Raw genomic sequence first — 15,681 nt, forward strand, 5'->3', positions numbered from 1 at the left:
GATACTCCGTGCAGTTACGCCTCCAATGTCCAGGTTTGTTGCAGTGGAAACAGACATATTCTAACTTTTCAGGATTTGTGGGCCCCAGAGTGGGTTTTTTGTATGGCTTTTTGTTGGGCTTTTTCTTCTTCAGAGGGGCAGAACACTTCTTTCTTTTATTTTGAGCTCCCTTTTTCGTACCGGATGATAAGCCCACTAAAAGAACATGTTTTTCTTTCTTGATTGTGGCCCCATATGTAGTAAGCATATTGACCAACTCTTCAAGGTGGCCTCGAGCTTATTCATATTAAAATTAACCACAAATCCATCGAATTAGGAGGGCAGTGACAACAAGAGAATATCAGTCGAGAGCTCACTAGGAATAACCACGTCGAGTCCCACCAACTTCTCAATGAGCCCAATCATCCTAACAACATGCTCATGGACCGAAGTCCAATCTCGCAAGCATGTAGTCACGAGTTATTTAACTGTTGCATGTCTCTCTGAACTAGTTTGTACAACATACAATCTTTCAGATGAAGGTGAATGTAAAAAATATTCACCGCCTCCTTGAACCTCCTCTAAAGTTCATTTGACATAGAAGCCAACATGTCGCTCTTAGCTTGAAGATCATGGTCCCTCTATTTCTCAAGCTTAGCCAACTCAATCTGATTGACGTTCGAAGGTGCTTCCTTCGGTGGCTTCTTACCAAACAAATACGCAATCTTTTTCGAGTTTAGAACAATCTTTAAATTTTGAAACTATTCATTAGAGTTAGGGCCATTCAACTTGTTTTGATCGTGAATAATTGAAAGCGGGTTACGAGTCGTCATCATAAATGTACTGAAAACAAAAACATATAATAGTTACTGATTATTTTAAAATAATTTTAAGATATAAAATATGAATTTTTATTTTATAAATTTCCCTCTCACTATTTTTACATTTCCACCACTTTCTGATGAAAAAAGAGAAATCATATTTCCTTAGCGGGCACGTAGAGCCCAATTAGATAATTATGATCCCGAATAATATCAGCTAATTATAATTTCTAAAAGATAGAATCCAATTGCATCCCTATGAAACCTCTCCATGTTTCACCTCACGTTTAATAAGGACCCAATAATATGACGCCGTTTATTTTCACGTGTTAAACCGACCCATCAATATTGAATTGTAGTGGACAGTCGCCATGAGTTCCCCCAATAATATGAGCTGAAGTCATGGGAATTCCACTCAATTCACATCATATGTCCGGTGGAAGTCATGGTTTTCCGGCATACAGGACTCCCCAATAATATGAGCCAGACACTGTCCGCGGGTAGCGTTCAACGTGCAACCACGGTTGATGGAAGACAAGAATAAATTAAACTCTTTTAATTTTTACTTTTACGGTTTGATATAAATTTTGAATTTTATTCAAAATGACATATTTTAATTTTAAAATTGTCTCATAATTTTTATTTAAAATCATGTGCCATGTTTGTATGTTTGTCGGATTCATGCAACTATATTATTTTATAATATAAATACGTGCATACTACTATATATCACATATATCATAATATGGCATTCAAAAATAACTAAGGATGATAGATCACCAAAACTATTAGATCCATCTGAGCCATACATGGATTCAAGAACACAACAATAACATATTTTCAGAAAACGCAGTTTGAGCAGTCCCACGAAAATCACCATAACTAACTCAATTGTTATCCAAATACTTCAAATTTTATATCAAAATGAAGGTATCCAAAAGTTCTACGATTTTCATGTTGAAAGTTTTCTCAAAATCGCGACCGAAAAACCGCAGTTGTTAAAAGAACAGTAAAAACGAGATTTTCAGATCCAGAAACGTTCAAAATGCGAACTAAACAATTACCGCTCAAACTTTACACCTCACACATGTATTTTTACGCATAAAAACAACGCAAAACATACTATGACATGATCGACGCAGGGAAAAATAGAATACACGTGTCTTTTGATATTTAATTTTACCGAACCGACGATACCGAAGCGGGGAAAGATGCGAGGTTGATCCGGGACACTTGTGGAACGGTTTTCTTGCAATAAAAAGTCAACAAAAATTTGCTGGAAATATTTAGGGGAGGGGCGGCTGCTGCTCTTGTGCCAAGAACCCTAAAATTTTCTTTTAAAATGATGAAAAGGAAATAAGAGAGATGTGTGGGTGTGTTATACGTGTAGGTGTGTGTGTTAGTCGGTGTGTGCGTGTGTTAGGGGAAATTCAGAGAGTAAAAATGGCTTAATTAACTATAACCTTGCTAATTAAAATACTAACTCTATTAACAATTAATTAAAATGCTAACCCCCACTAATTTTTAAATAAAAAAAATCCTCTAATTAAAATAAAGAGCACAACCACTAAATCTTTAAAGGTTTTTTTAAAAATTTAAAAATCACCTAATAAACAAGTTAGGCTTTAAAGATGCTGAAACTTAACAAAATATTTTAAATGCCCCAACCTCAACTTAAAATAAAATACCGCATTTAAAAATTGGCAAACTCGTCACCGGTCTTTATTCCTCGATCCCGCCTCGAATAATCGCCTGAAACATGAAACTCGAAACACATTTTAACGTGCATCACATAAACATAAGTAATTTAAAATAATGCATTTGAATGAATCAATGCATCGCTATAACTCATTTTAAACTTAAATAAATAATTTAACAATTAAATAAATGCATGAGTTTTACGTGTACTGATTTTGGGCTCTATAAGTTTCTGAAAGTTCGAAGATAAAATCTTCTACGATTTCCCTTCTTCTGTTTCCAGAAGATATCACTAAAAGACTTTGGATTTTACAGTACAACATTTGTACACACCCACTTCAGCAGGACTTATCATTTGCCTACTGAAACTCTTAGTAACTCAACACAATATGATTCAATATGACAAGGTTCTAGAAAATATTCTTTTCCAGTTTACAGACTCTTCTTCAAAAGAATATCGTAAGTTGTTTTACTAGAAGAGGTGAAGAAACAATAATACAAAAAGATCTCCAAAGATCAGATGTAAGATATTATGCGTATACTGCTTTTCTGCAAGTTGAGCTTGGAAGATAACGATTTGTTTGCGGTTGCTCAATGTAACGTTGGATGAATAATAATGTAGAACCCGATAAATCAGACTACGTATAACCCATGCATAATTACTATTATTTAAATTAAAAATGATTTCTTTTATATTATGGAGTGTTTAAGGCATTTTAAAATTTGTTGATTCATGATTATTTATTTTAATCGCAGGAGTTTAGTTTTTATCTTTTCGGTTAATAGGCCGGACTGGAGTTGGAGTATTGAGATAAAATTTAATAATAAGAAAATATTTCTAAATTTAATTTAAGCCAAGGAATAATATTTTAATGATAAAGAATGTTTAAGGATTTATTTAATTAATTGGAGTTAAGTAGTAAATAAATTCTTTTATGTCCAATAATTAATTAAAAGCCTAAATTAAAATGTGTAATCAATTGGGTTAAATAAAAGCCTAAATTAAAAGCCCACATTTCCTTATCCTTTCTTGGTATGATAATTCCTTCATTTTTAAATCACCAACAATTAATAATTAAGAATCATCATGCTCCTAATCAAACCACTAATCTAGCCTACCAATCCCACAATTTTCGAGCAACACGATGGAAGGAAACAATCCTTGTGTCATTCAAATCCCTCACTTATAGCTCCTATCTTAATGCATTCCTTGACTCATTATTCATCTTTGTAACCTTCCCCTTCACCATTTAACATTTCCTCCACCCCATGCCTTCGAAATTTCAGAGAAAAATAGCATCTAAAATCGAGAATTAGCAACAAGAGAGAAAAAAAAAAGAAAACTCCGTCTCCGCCGCGTCGTGTTCGTTGTAGTGTTTGTTTTCTTCTTAAAAAAATTTCCAGGCATATATATGTTATTCATTTCTCTTCAATCAAGTCTTATACATATTTTTAAACCATGTTGTGTCCATAAATCATGAATCAAACACGAAAATATGACAGCAACTTTCGAAAAATCTGTGCAGTATTTTCGGCTCTCACTTGTTGCTTTCACGTTTTGAGTTGTGTCGGTGATTTCAGGGATTGGCTCGGTTCCAGGCGCTCAAGGCTGCATCTAGGCATGATATAGAGTTTGTTAGGAAGGTGTTGGTCCATTGTTTTAAGTCCATTCACCCCAGCAAAATGAATTTGACAGCAACTCTCCATAGTTGCAAATTTTGAGTCTCGATTTCCATGGTTGGTTGTCTAAGTTGAAGGTTCGAATCTTCGTTGGTCTAAGGCCTGTAAGCATGGTTAGAACCCTTCCTTATCATGTCTAGGACGTGACCAAGATGGCCTTTCAAGGCTTGGTTCATGGTTCCATCGAAATTTTAAACAAACAACACAAGTGCCCCTTCGGTTTTCATTTTTGATTTTCGTGTGAGTAGTTTCGGATTTTGAGGTTTGGGTGGAACTTGTTTGGCTTTTAGCCCCTAGCCATGGTTCACACAATACCTCATGATGTCTAGATCATGCCATGGTCAATCATATGACCACAGGAATGAAATGACAGCAAATAAAACAACACATCCCACGCGCACAGCTTCGTTCTTGGGTGGCAGTTTTGGGTTGTCTTAGGTGTTTGCTTGGATTGTGGTTGGCCTAGGGCCCTTAGCCATAGTTCAAGCCACACCTTAGGATTTTGGTAAGAGGCTATGGTTGGTGGTTAAAGTCCCAATGGCCATTAGCCTTGTAAACAAAGCGAAGCAAGCACAGCTGCTATCACTGAAATTTGACAGCAGCATGGTTGCGGTTCAGGAGGCTTGTGCGAGTTTTTGGTTGGCTTTTAGCATATGGCCTTGGACTGGACAGTACCTAAATTAAGTTAGAAGGTCATGTTTTTGGCCGTTCCTTAGTTGGTTAGGTTTAGAAGTCGTACGAGAATGTACGGTGTAATGTGCCAAAGTGACTCTCGAAAGAGCGTTTATAAATTGTGGCCTCCATTCACTATTTTGTGTATTAAAGTCCTTATGAACAATATTTCATCATTTTAGGTGTATTTTAATCATGACTAAACAATGGTTCGATGTTGGTTCGGGTTGGTACGGAGTCATTGTTGGAATATTAGTTTGTTGGTCGCGTTTGTCTCGTTTTTTGTTCAGATGTTAAGTTTTTGTCAAGTTAAGATTATTTACATGTTCTCATGTTAGAATTAGGACGCATCGAGCATGGGAACGATCCAACTCATTCGGTAAAACAGGGTTATAATTATATTACATGCATAAAATATAAAATGTTTATTTTTGAGATATATGCTATATGACTTGTGGCCACCTTACGCTTATGAGATTGCTCCACCCGGTGACTTACGACCGGTTTATGATTATGTACGAGTACAAATATCTACTTCAAGGGCTGTGATGATCTCTACTGCCCAGCATACTGTGGTTTAGTCTGATCAGACGTGCATGTTATGTTATGGGCCACTTGCGTAGGATCATTATCTCGACAAAAAAATTACGATATGATATGTTATGACAGAGCTCTATCGAGCAAAACTTTTACGTATGATTTTCAGATATGCACGTATTTATAATTATCCATGACACGATTTTCACTTTACACTTTACGATAATATTTTTTATGTTACACGAAATTTTATGATAAATTTACTTGCTATTCACGATATATGCATGCTAAGTTTTTAGACTCACTAGAATTGATTGTTGTAGGTACTGAAGAGGTCGAGACTGAGTGCGGGGACCAGTGAGCTAGCTTGGGTCAACAGTAGTAGGAACCCGATGACCTCACTTTTTATCATTTACTATTTATGCTCAAACTCAATTTTTACTTTGATGAATTATTTTTAAGTTGTGGTTTTGAAAACAATATTTACTTCCGCTGTTACTTTGAACATTAAATTTTTTTATCAGTTTATTTTATGAATGATGCATGATATTTATTTAAAGAGAAAAATATTTAAATAATTCCACAATTTTACAAATACGAAATACGGGCCTCTACAGTTGGTATCAGAGCCTATGTTCTTGTAAAGGGTGGTACTACGACTGATCTCGAGAATCTCATGAAGTCACGTCTTCAGTCTGTAAGTTTTACGTTTACGAATTTAGTTTAAAGCATGAAATATTTTAACAGCATGTTTTCATGAAATGTTTGATGTCAAGATTATGATTATGCAGTATTTATTTAAATTTAAGGAAATAATAGAATTATGCATGTTGGTTACGTATGGGTTATATGTATGGAACAGTATGCCTCCTAGACGCATTCCTGAGCGCATGAGAGATGATGAGCATCGTCATGAGGACGGTGAGGATCATAGGCAGGAGAGAGATTTACCACCACCCCCTCCACCAGACATGAACGCCCAGATGCTAGCCGGAATGACTCAGTTCTTCGCACAGTTTTCGAGGAACAATGATGGGGTAGCTAGGCAGACGAGGCTTGAGGCTATCTATGAGCGGTTCATTAAGATGAGACCGAAGGAGTTCTGAGGGACGACATATCCTATGATTGCAGAGGGCTGGATTAAGTTGCTCGAGGTTATCTTCGAGTTCATGGAGCTTGGAGACGAGGATAGGTTTCGTTGTGAGACCTATCTGTTTGGGGGAGACGCTCGCTTGAGGCGGGAAAGAGCATCTGTAGCCTTGAACTTGGCTACTCTGAGCTGGACACGCTTTACAGAGGTATTCTACTCTAAATATTTTACTGACGAGGTGCGTTCCAGGTTGACAAGGGAGTTTATGACCCTGAGGCAGGGAGACTCGACACTTACGGAGTTTATCCGTAAGTTTGAGAGGGGTTGCCATTTTGTACCCCTGATTGCAAATGATGCTGGAGTCAAATTGAGGCAATTTATGAATGGTCTGCGGCCGATCTTGCGCCGTGATGTTAGGGTGGCTGGCCCTGCTACCTATTATGTCGCTGTCTCCAGAGCTCTAGCTGCAGAGCAGGATCAGAATGATATTGAGAGAGATCGCCAGGGCAAGCGACCAGTCCAATCGCCGTACCGCCCTCCTCATCAGCAGCATCAGAGTAAGAAGCCTTTCCATGGCTCACCCAGGAATAGAGGACAGCAGCAGCAGGGACGTGTAGTCCGAGAGCCCCGGAGTATCCAGTCTGTGCCAAGTGCTCACGCCGCCATATTGGAGTTTGTAGATATGGTTCGGGGAAGTGCTACAAGTGTGGTAGTCCTGACCACTTACTGAAGGAGTGCCCTCATGGGAGTCTGCCTACCCAAGGCAGAGTTTTTGCCCTCCATGCAGCGGAGACGAACCTATAGACAATGCTCTTGACAGGTATATTAAAGCTTTAAGTTTATATTTGAAAGTTAATGTTTCGAGGGTTTGGGTTGAGATTCTGAACTTAGAATTGGTAATAGGATTGCATGTTCTAATCAGTGTGGCTTTCAGAGCTTAGATTAGAAGAACTTTGACCTTCGCATGTCTATAAGTTTAGTTCTTGTAATTATTGGGTTCAGCTTGATGTTCCAACCTTTCAGGGAGAATTTTTATAGCTGGTTCAGCTACGAATGCCTTGATAAATTCAGGGGCTAATCATTCGTTCATTTCGGAGACCTTTGCGAATTTTCTCCAGATCAAGACCATTGGGCTAGATGTAGTGTATTCAGTAGTATTGCGTTCTGGAGAGGAGATGACAGCTACTAATATGATCCGAGACATAAACCTCGAGCTTCATGGTAATCTTGTTTATGCGGATCTTATCGTATTGCCGATGCCAGAGTTTGATATCATTCTAGGTATGGACTGGCTATTAAGGAACATAGTTCTGATTGACTTCCAGAGGAGATCTGTTCTAGTCCCACCGCTTGGGAGAGAGCAGTTTTTATTCGAACCTGACATGTACTTTCCTTTACCGCGTATAATACCTTGTGTCCAGCCTAGGAATTTTATGCGTAGAGGGTGTCAAGCGTTTTTAGCAACTTTGGTATCTGTTCCCGAGACACCCAGTCAGTCAGCCTCCGACGTCCCAATTGTTAGGGACTTTCTAGACGTGTTTCCTGATGATGTCTTTAGTATGCCACCTGTGCGGGAAGTGGAGTTTTCTATTGAGCTTATGCCAGGTACCGCACTGATCTCAAAGGCACCGTACCGATTAGCACCGACAGAGATGGCAGAACTCAAGAAGAAGATTCAGGAACTTCTTGACAAGAAGTTCATTCGCCCAAGCTTTTCATCATGGGACGCACCAGTCGTATTTGTGAAGAAGAAGGATGGTTCGATGAGGCTCTGCATTGATTACCGGGAATTGAACAGGGTTACAGTAAAGAACAAATACCCACTTCCGAGGATTGAAGATTTATTTGACCAGTTACAGGGAGCATCAGTATTCTCAAAGATTGATCTGCGTTCTGGTTATCACTAGTTGAGGGTGAAAGATTCTGATGTTCTCAAGACTGCTTTTAGGACTCGTGGCCACTTCGAGTTCCTTGTGATGCCGTTCGGTTTGACGAATGCGCCAGTGATCTTCATGGATCTAATGAATCGCGTATTTTAGCCGTACCTTGATCAGTTCGTGATATTATTCATAGAAGACATTCTCTTCTACTCAAAGAATCATGAGGAGCACAGCAGACATTTGACCGCAGTTTTGCAGAACTTACAGAAGCACAAGCTATTTGCAAAGTTCAGTAAGTGTGAGTTCTGGTTAGAGAAGGTGGCGTTTCTTAGGCCACATCGTTTCTAGCAGCTGTATCGAGGCAGACCCAGCGAAAGTTGCAGCAGTCAGAGACTGGGTTGTGCCGCAGAATGCATCAGAGATCCGTAGTTTCCTTGGGCTAGCAGGATATTATCCAAAGTTTATTCAGGGATTCTCCTCTATCGCAGTTCCACTCACGTCGTTGACAAAGAAGAATACAAAATATTTATGGAGCGATGAGTGTCAGAAGAGCTTCGATACTTTGAAGCAAGCTCTTATCTCAGCACCAGTACTGGCCATGCCGTCAGGGCCCGGAGATTTTGTTTTGTATACCGATGCTTCGAAGCTCGGTTTAGGCGCAGTGTTGATGCAGCATGCGAAGGTGATAGCGTATGCTTTTCGTCAGTTAAAAATCCATGAGAATAACTACCCTACCCACGATCTAGAGTTGGCAGTCGTAGTTTTTGCCTTGAAGATTTGGAGGCATTATTTGTACGGAGAGAAGTGCCGGATCTTTACCGACCATAAGAGCCTCAAGTACTTCCTTACGCAGAAAGAACTGAATATGCGTCTGAGGCGTTGGTTGGAGCTAGTGAAGGACTATGACTGTGACATTAGCTACCACCCGGGCAAAGCTAATGTAGTTGCGGATGCACTGAGCATGAGAGTCACAGTGATGGCTCATTTGGTGATTCTGAGACCTCTTCAGTTTGAGATGCAGAGGTTTGATCTAGAGACATATCCTCGAGGTAGAGTTCTCCGTCTATCTATTTTGGCGATTCAGTCTTCTCTTCTAGACCGTATTCGCAGTGGACAGTCAGCAGATGAGCAGTTGGCGAAGTGGAGGTAGAGAGATGAGGCCAAGGGCAGTATTTTGTATACAGTTAGCGACTGTATTGTGAGATATTGAGACAGAATGTGGGTTCCTAGCGGCAGTTATATTCGAGCAGATATTTTATCTTAGACCCACATGTCGCCGTACTCTATTCATCCTGGGAGTACGAAGACGTACAAAGACCTGCACTTGTTGTATTGGTTGCCCGGAATGAAGAAGGATATCAGACGTTTTGTATCCGAGTGTCTGACGTGCCAGCTAGTAAAAGCAGAAAATCAGATAACAGCAGGCTTGCTCAAGCCTGTTCCTGTTCCAGAGTGGAAGTGGGAGAATATTCCCATGGACTTCGTGGTAGGCTTGCCGAAGTCAGCCAGAGGGTCAAATACTATCTGGGTGATTGTTGACCGTCTTACCAAATCCGCGTACTTCTTGCCCATTAAGACGACTTTCACCATGATTTGGTATGCCGAGTTGTATATCTGAGAGATAGTCAGACTTCATGGTATTCCCGTCTCTATAGTTTCTGACCGAGATCCTAGAATCACTTCTTCCTTTTGGAAGAGTCTGCATTTAGCCATGGGTACGAAGTTGTTGTTTAGCACAGCCTTCCATCCTCAGACGGATGGTCAGTTAGAGAGAGTTATCCAGAGTTTGGAGGATATTATCTGTGAATGTGTCGTCGTTTTCTCAGGGAGTTGGGAGTCGAAGTTGCCATTGGTAGAGTTCACCTATAACAACAGTTTTCAGTCGTCTATAGGTATGGCTCTGTATGAAGCATTGTACGGTCGTAAGTGCAGATCGCCTGTTCATTGGAATGAAGTAGGGGAGAGATCAGAATTGGGTCCGAATATTATTCAGCAGACTACCGATGTAGTAGTCAGGATCCGTGATAGGTTGAGGACTGCTCAGAGTCGACAGAAGAGTTATGCGGATCAGAGGAGGAGAGATCTAGAGCTTGCCATTGGCAACCATGTTTCCGTGAAGATAGCACCTATGAAAGGTGTCATGCGGTTCGGGAAGAAAGGAAAGCTTTAGTCCGAGATTCATCGGACCATTTGAGATCCTCGACAGGGTTGGGACGTTTGCTTATTGTGTTTCTCCTTCCGCCGAATCTGGCCGGAGTACACAATGTGTTCCACGTCTCTATTCTGAGGAAGTATATGGCGAATCCTTCGCATGTCTTGAATTTCGAACCGTTGCAGCTCACTCCGAACTTGTCTTATGAAGATAGACCAATGCAAATCTTAGACAGACAGGAGAAGAAGCTTCGAAACAAACTGGTCAAGCTATTGAAAGTCAAATGGCTTAATCATTCGGAGGAGGAAGCTACGTGGGAATCTGAGCCAGAAATGAGGAGTCGGTATCCCGAGTTATTCGGTAAGTTTTAATTTTGAGGACGAAATTTCTCTTAAGGGGGGAGAGTTGTAGAACCCGGTAAATCAGACTACGTATAACTCACGCATAGTTACTATTATTTAAATTAAAAATGATTTCTTTTATATTATGGAGTGTTTAAGGCATTTTAAAATTTGTTGAGTCATGATTATTTATTTTAATCGCAGAGTTTAGTTTTTATCTTTTCGGTTAAATAAGTGAGGTCGGAATGGAGTTGGACTATTGAGATAAAATTTAACAATAAGTAAATATTCCTAAATTTAATTTAAGCCAAAGAATAATTTATTTAATGATAAAGAATGTTTAAGGATTTATTTAATTAATTGGAGTTAAGTAGTAAATAAATTCTTTTATGTCCAATAATTAATTAAAAGCCTAAATTAAAATGTATAATCAATTGAGATAAATTAATCTAGGCCTATTTTATTTAAGAATTTGTTACTTAACATGTTAGTAATTTATTTTAAGACTTAGCCATGCATGCATGAAAATTACTATCCTAAATTAATTTATTATTTCACTAAAATACATAATAAGTGTTTAAAACTTTAAGGAGTTAAAATTCAATAATTAAGCAATATTTTACCTCCATTTATTAAGCAATTTTCGGCCCCTTAGAATCAATCCTTGCATGTTTGGCAACTCTCCATTATTGCAACCTTTCCTTATCGTTTCTTGGTATGATAATTCCATCATTTTAAAATCACTAACAATTAATAATTAAGCATCATCATGCACCTAATCAAACAAGTAATCTAGCCTACCAATCCCACAATTTTCGAGCAACAAGAAGGAAGGAATCAATCCTTGTGTCATTCAAATCCCTCACTTATAGCTCCTACCTTAATGCATTCCTTGACTCATTATTCATCTTTGTAACCTTCCCCTTCACCACTTAACATTTCCTCCACTCCATACCTTCGAAATTTCAGAGAAAATAGCAGCTAAAATCGAGAATTAGCAACAAGAAGAAACAAGAGAGAAAAGAAAAAAGAAAACTCCGTCTCCACTGCGCCGTGTTTGTTGTAGTGTTTGTTTTCTTCTTAAAAAAATTTCCAGGCATGTATATGTTATTATTTTCTCTTCAATCAAGTCTTATACATATTTTTAAACCATGTTGTGTCCATAAATCATGAAGAAAACATGAAAATAGGACACCAACTTTTGAAAAATTTGTGCAGTATTTTCGGCTCTCACTTGTTGCCTTCACGTTTTGAGCTGTGTCGGTGATTTCATGGATTGGATTGCTTCCAGGCGCTCAAGGCTGAATCTAGGCATGATATAGAGTGTGTTAGGAAGGCGTTGGTCCATTGTTTTAAGTCCATTCACCCCAGCAAAACAAATTTCACAGCAACTCTCCATAGTTGCAAATTTTGAGTCTCGATTTCCATGGTTGGTTGTCTAAGTTGAAGGTTCGAATCTTGTTTGGTCTAAGGCCAGTAACCATGGTTAGAACCCTTCCTTAGCATATCTAGGACATGACCAAGATGTCCTTTCAAGGCTTGGTTCATGGTCCCATCGCAATTTTAAACAAACAACACAAGTGCCCCTTCGGTTATCATTTCTGATTTCGTGTGAGTAGTTTCGGCTTTTGAGGTTTGGGTGGATCTTGGTTGGATTTTAGCCCCTAGCCATGGTTCACACAATACCTCATGATGTCTAGATCATGACATGGTCGATCATATGGCCACTGGAATGAAAATGACAGCAAAATAAAACAACACATCACACGCGCGCAACTTGGTTATCGGGTGGGAGTTTTGGGTTGTCTTAGGTGTTTGCTTTATTTTTGGCCTAGGGCCCTTATCCATGGTTCAAGCCACACCTTAGGATGTTGGGAAGAGGCTCTGGTCGGTGATTCAAGTCCCAATGGCCATTAGCCTTGTAAACAAAGCGAAGCAAGCGCAGCTGCTGTCACTGAAATTTGACAGCAGTATGGTTGCGGTTCAGGAGGCTTGTGCGAGTACTTTGTTGCCTTTTAGGCTATGGCCTTGGACTGGACAGTACCTCAGAGAGTTATGAAGGTCATTTTTTTGGTCGTTTGTGATTTGGTTAAGTTTAAAAGTCGTACGAGAATTTACGGTGCAATGTGCCAAAGTGACTCTCGAAAAAACGTTTTACAATTTTTGCCTCCATTCACTATTTTCGTGTATTAAAGTCCTTATGAACAATATTTCATCATGTTAGGTGTATTTTAATCATGACTAAACGATAGTTCGATGTTGGTTTGGGTTGGTACAGAGTCATGGTTGGAATATTAGTTTGTCGGTCGCGTTTGTCTCGTTTTTGGTTCGGATGTTAAGTTTTTGTCAAGTTAAGATTATTTACATGTTCTCATGTTAGAATTAGAACACAGCGAGCCTGGGAACGATCCAACTCATTCGGTAAAACAGGGTTATAATTATATTACATGTATAAAATATAAAATGTTTATTTTTGAGATATATGCTATATGACTTGTGGCCACCTTACGCTTATGGGATTGCTCCACCCGGTGACTTACGACCGGTTTATGATTATGTATCGGTACGGATATCCGTCCAAGGGCTGTGATGATCTCTACCGCCCAGTATACTGTGGTTTAGTCTGATTAGACGTGCATGTTATGTTATGGGCCACTTGCGTAGAAACATTATCTCTACCAAAAAATTACGATATGATATGTTATGACAGAGCTCTATCGAGCAAAGCTTTTATGTATGATTTTCAGATATGAACGTGTTTATAATTATCCATGACACGATTTTCACTTTACACTTTACGAGACGATATTTTTTTAAGTTACACGAAATTTTATGACATATTTACTTGTTATTCACGATATATGCATGCTGAGTCTTTAGACTCACTAGACGTCATTGTTGTAGGTACTGATGAGGTCGAGACTGAGGGCGAGGACCAGTGAACTAGCTTGGGTCAGCAATAATAGGAACCCGAGGACCTCACTTTTCATCATTTACTATTTATACTCAAACTCAATTTTTACTTTGATGAATTATTTTTAAGTTGTGGTTTTGAAAAAAAATATTTACTTCCGCTGTTAATTTGAACATTAAATCTTTTTATCAGTTTTATTTTATGAATGATGCATGATATTTATTTAAAGAGAAAAATTTTAAATAATTCTGCAAATTTACAAATACGAAATACGGGCCTCTACAAATAATGTTTCTCGATAAAACAATTCAGCGTTGTTTTCATCAAATGGGTTTGATCCATATATAGATGACTTGAATCCAACGTCTATAACTAAAATGGCTTCTTTGACTTCTGATAGAAACATCTTTATTGCTGAAAGTAGTTCCTGCAAAAAAGCTTCAGAACAATCAGTCTTGTTACATACTAAAATAGGTAATGCGTATTAAATAACTTTGTTCAGCATCTCATGCATGGCATCATTGCATTTCTATGTCATATATCGTGGTTTCTTGATGTCTCGTACTGGGGTTACTGACCCCCGAGAGGGGGCTGTCGTGTCTTTTGTGTGTGGACATGACAGGTGGTACAGGTGGTTCAACCTCAGGCGCTCCAGAGGAAGCCTCAGGAAGTACCAGAGCTCCTTGAGAGTGGGCTCAGTGGTATTTAGGTACTGCGTGGCGTTGCTGTCTCCCAGATACTATATATATATATATATATATATATATATATATATATATATATATATTTTTATATATTTGGAGGATTTTATTATGGTATTATCGAGCCTTGTCGACTCTATGATATTTTGGTTTGTATATGTCATGATTTTGTCTTGTTGGCACATGTTTATGCTGTTGTGTTTATTGAGGGCATATGTTGTGTATTTTGAGTATTTGATTTTATGATATGTCCTACTTATGCAAAGGTCATACCGAAATTTTTATACGCCCAAACGCAAATTTTTAACTCACTTTTCCGCTGTTGACTGATTAATCAAGATTGCATGTTAATAAATCGTGATTAGGATAACGGGCTTTCACAGTTGGTATCAGAGCGTAGACTGGGATACCCTCGTACTAGAGTTAGTACACTCGAGTTTAGGCACAAGAAATTTGTGCGCATGTGTTTGATTAGTTGAAATTACTTGCTCTTGTTTGGCATGAATTATATGTGAGTATCTCAGAGATATGACATTTAGATTATACATTTGAGTTGTATTTCAGTGTTTTGGATTACATTGAGGTTATTGAATATTTTGAGAATTTAACCTTAAATCTTGTAGAATGGCAACTAGAGGAAATAAAGGGAAAGGAAAAGAAGTGGCTCAGGAGTCTGGGGCACAGAATATCGGAGGAAATGACAGAGTTCCTCGAGGTAGGCGTGGGCGTGCTGCTGCAGAGATAGCCGCTAAAGCTGATGTAGAGGTAGAACAGTTAGGGCACCGAGTTGATGAAATGGAATTGGCTGTAGCTCGATTTCAGAATATGCATCCTGCGAAATTATTTGGAAATGAAGGCAGTGATCGAGCAGAAGGATGGTTTAAACACATGGAATTCCTGTTCAACACAGTACATTATGATTCTGATAGAAGATTAACTATGGCAATCCTCCAACTACGGGATTGTGCACAGCGTCGGTGGGAGGCTACTACAAATGTACTGCAACAAACAGGTAGTCAGATTACTTGGGAGGTGTTTCGTGCTAAATTTCTCCAAGAATATGCTCCACCATCCTATTACTCAGCCAGAGAATCAGAATTTCATCGACTAGTTCAGGGAAATATGTTTGTTGAGGAATATGCCCGACAACTTTCTGCTCTTCTCACTTATATATGTACCCCCCTTGGCTGTCAGTGAAAAAGGAAAAATTTCAAAA

Source organism: Primulina eburnea, chromosome 3, assembly GCF_022965805.1.
Source record: "Primulina eburnea isolate SZY01 chromosome 3, ASM2296580v1, whole genome shotgun sequence".
Lineage (NCBI taxonomy): Eukaryota > Viridiplantae > Streptophyta > Magnoliopsida > Lamiales > Gesneriaceae > Primulina > Primulina eburnea.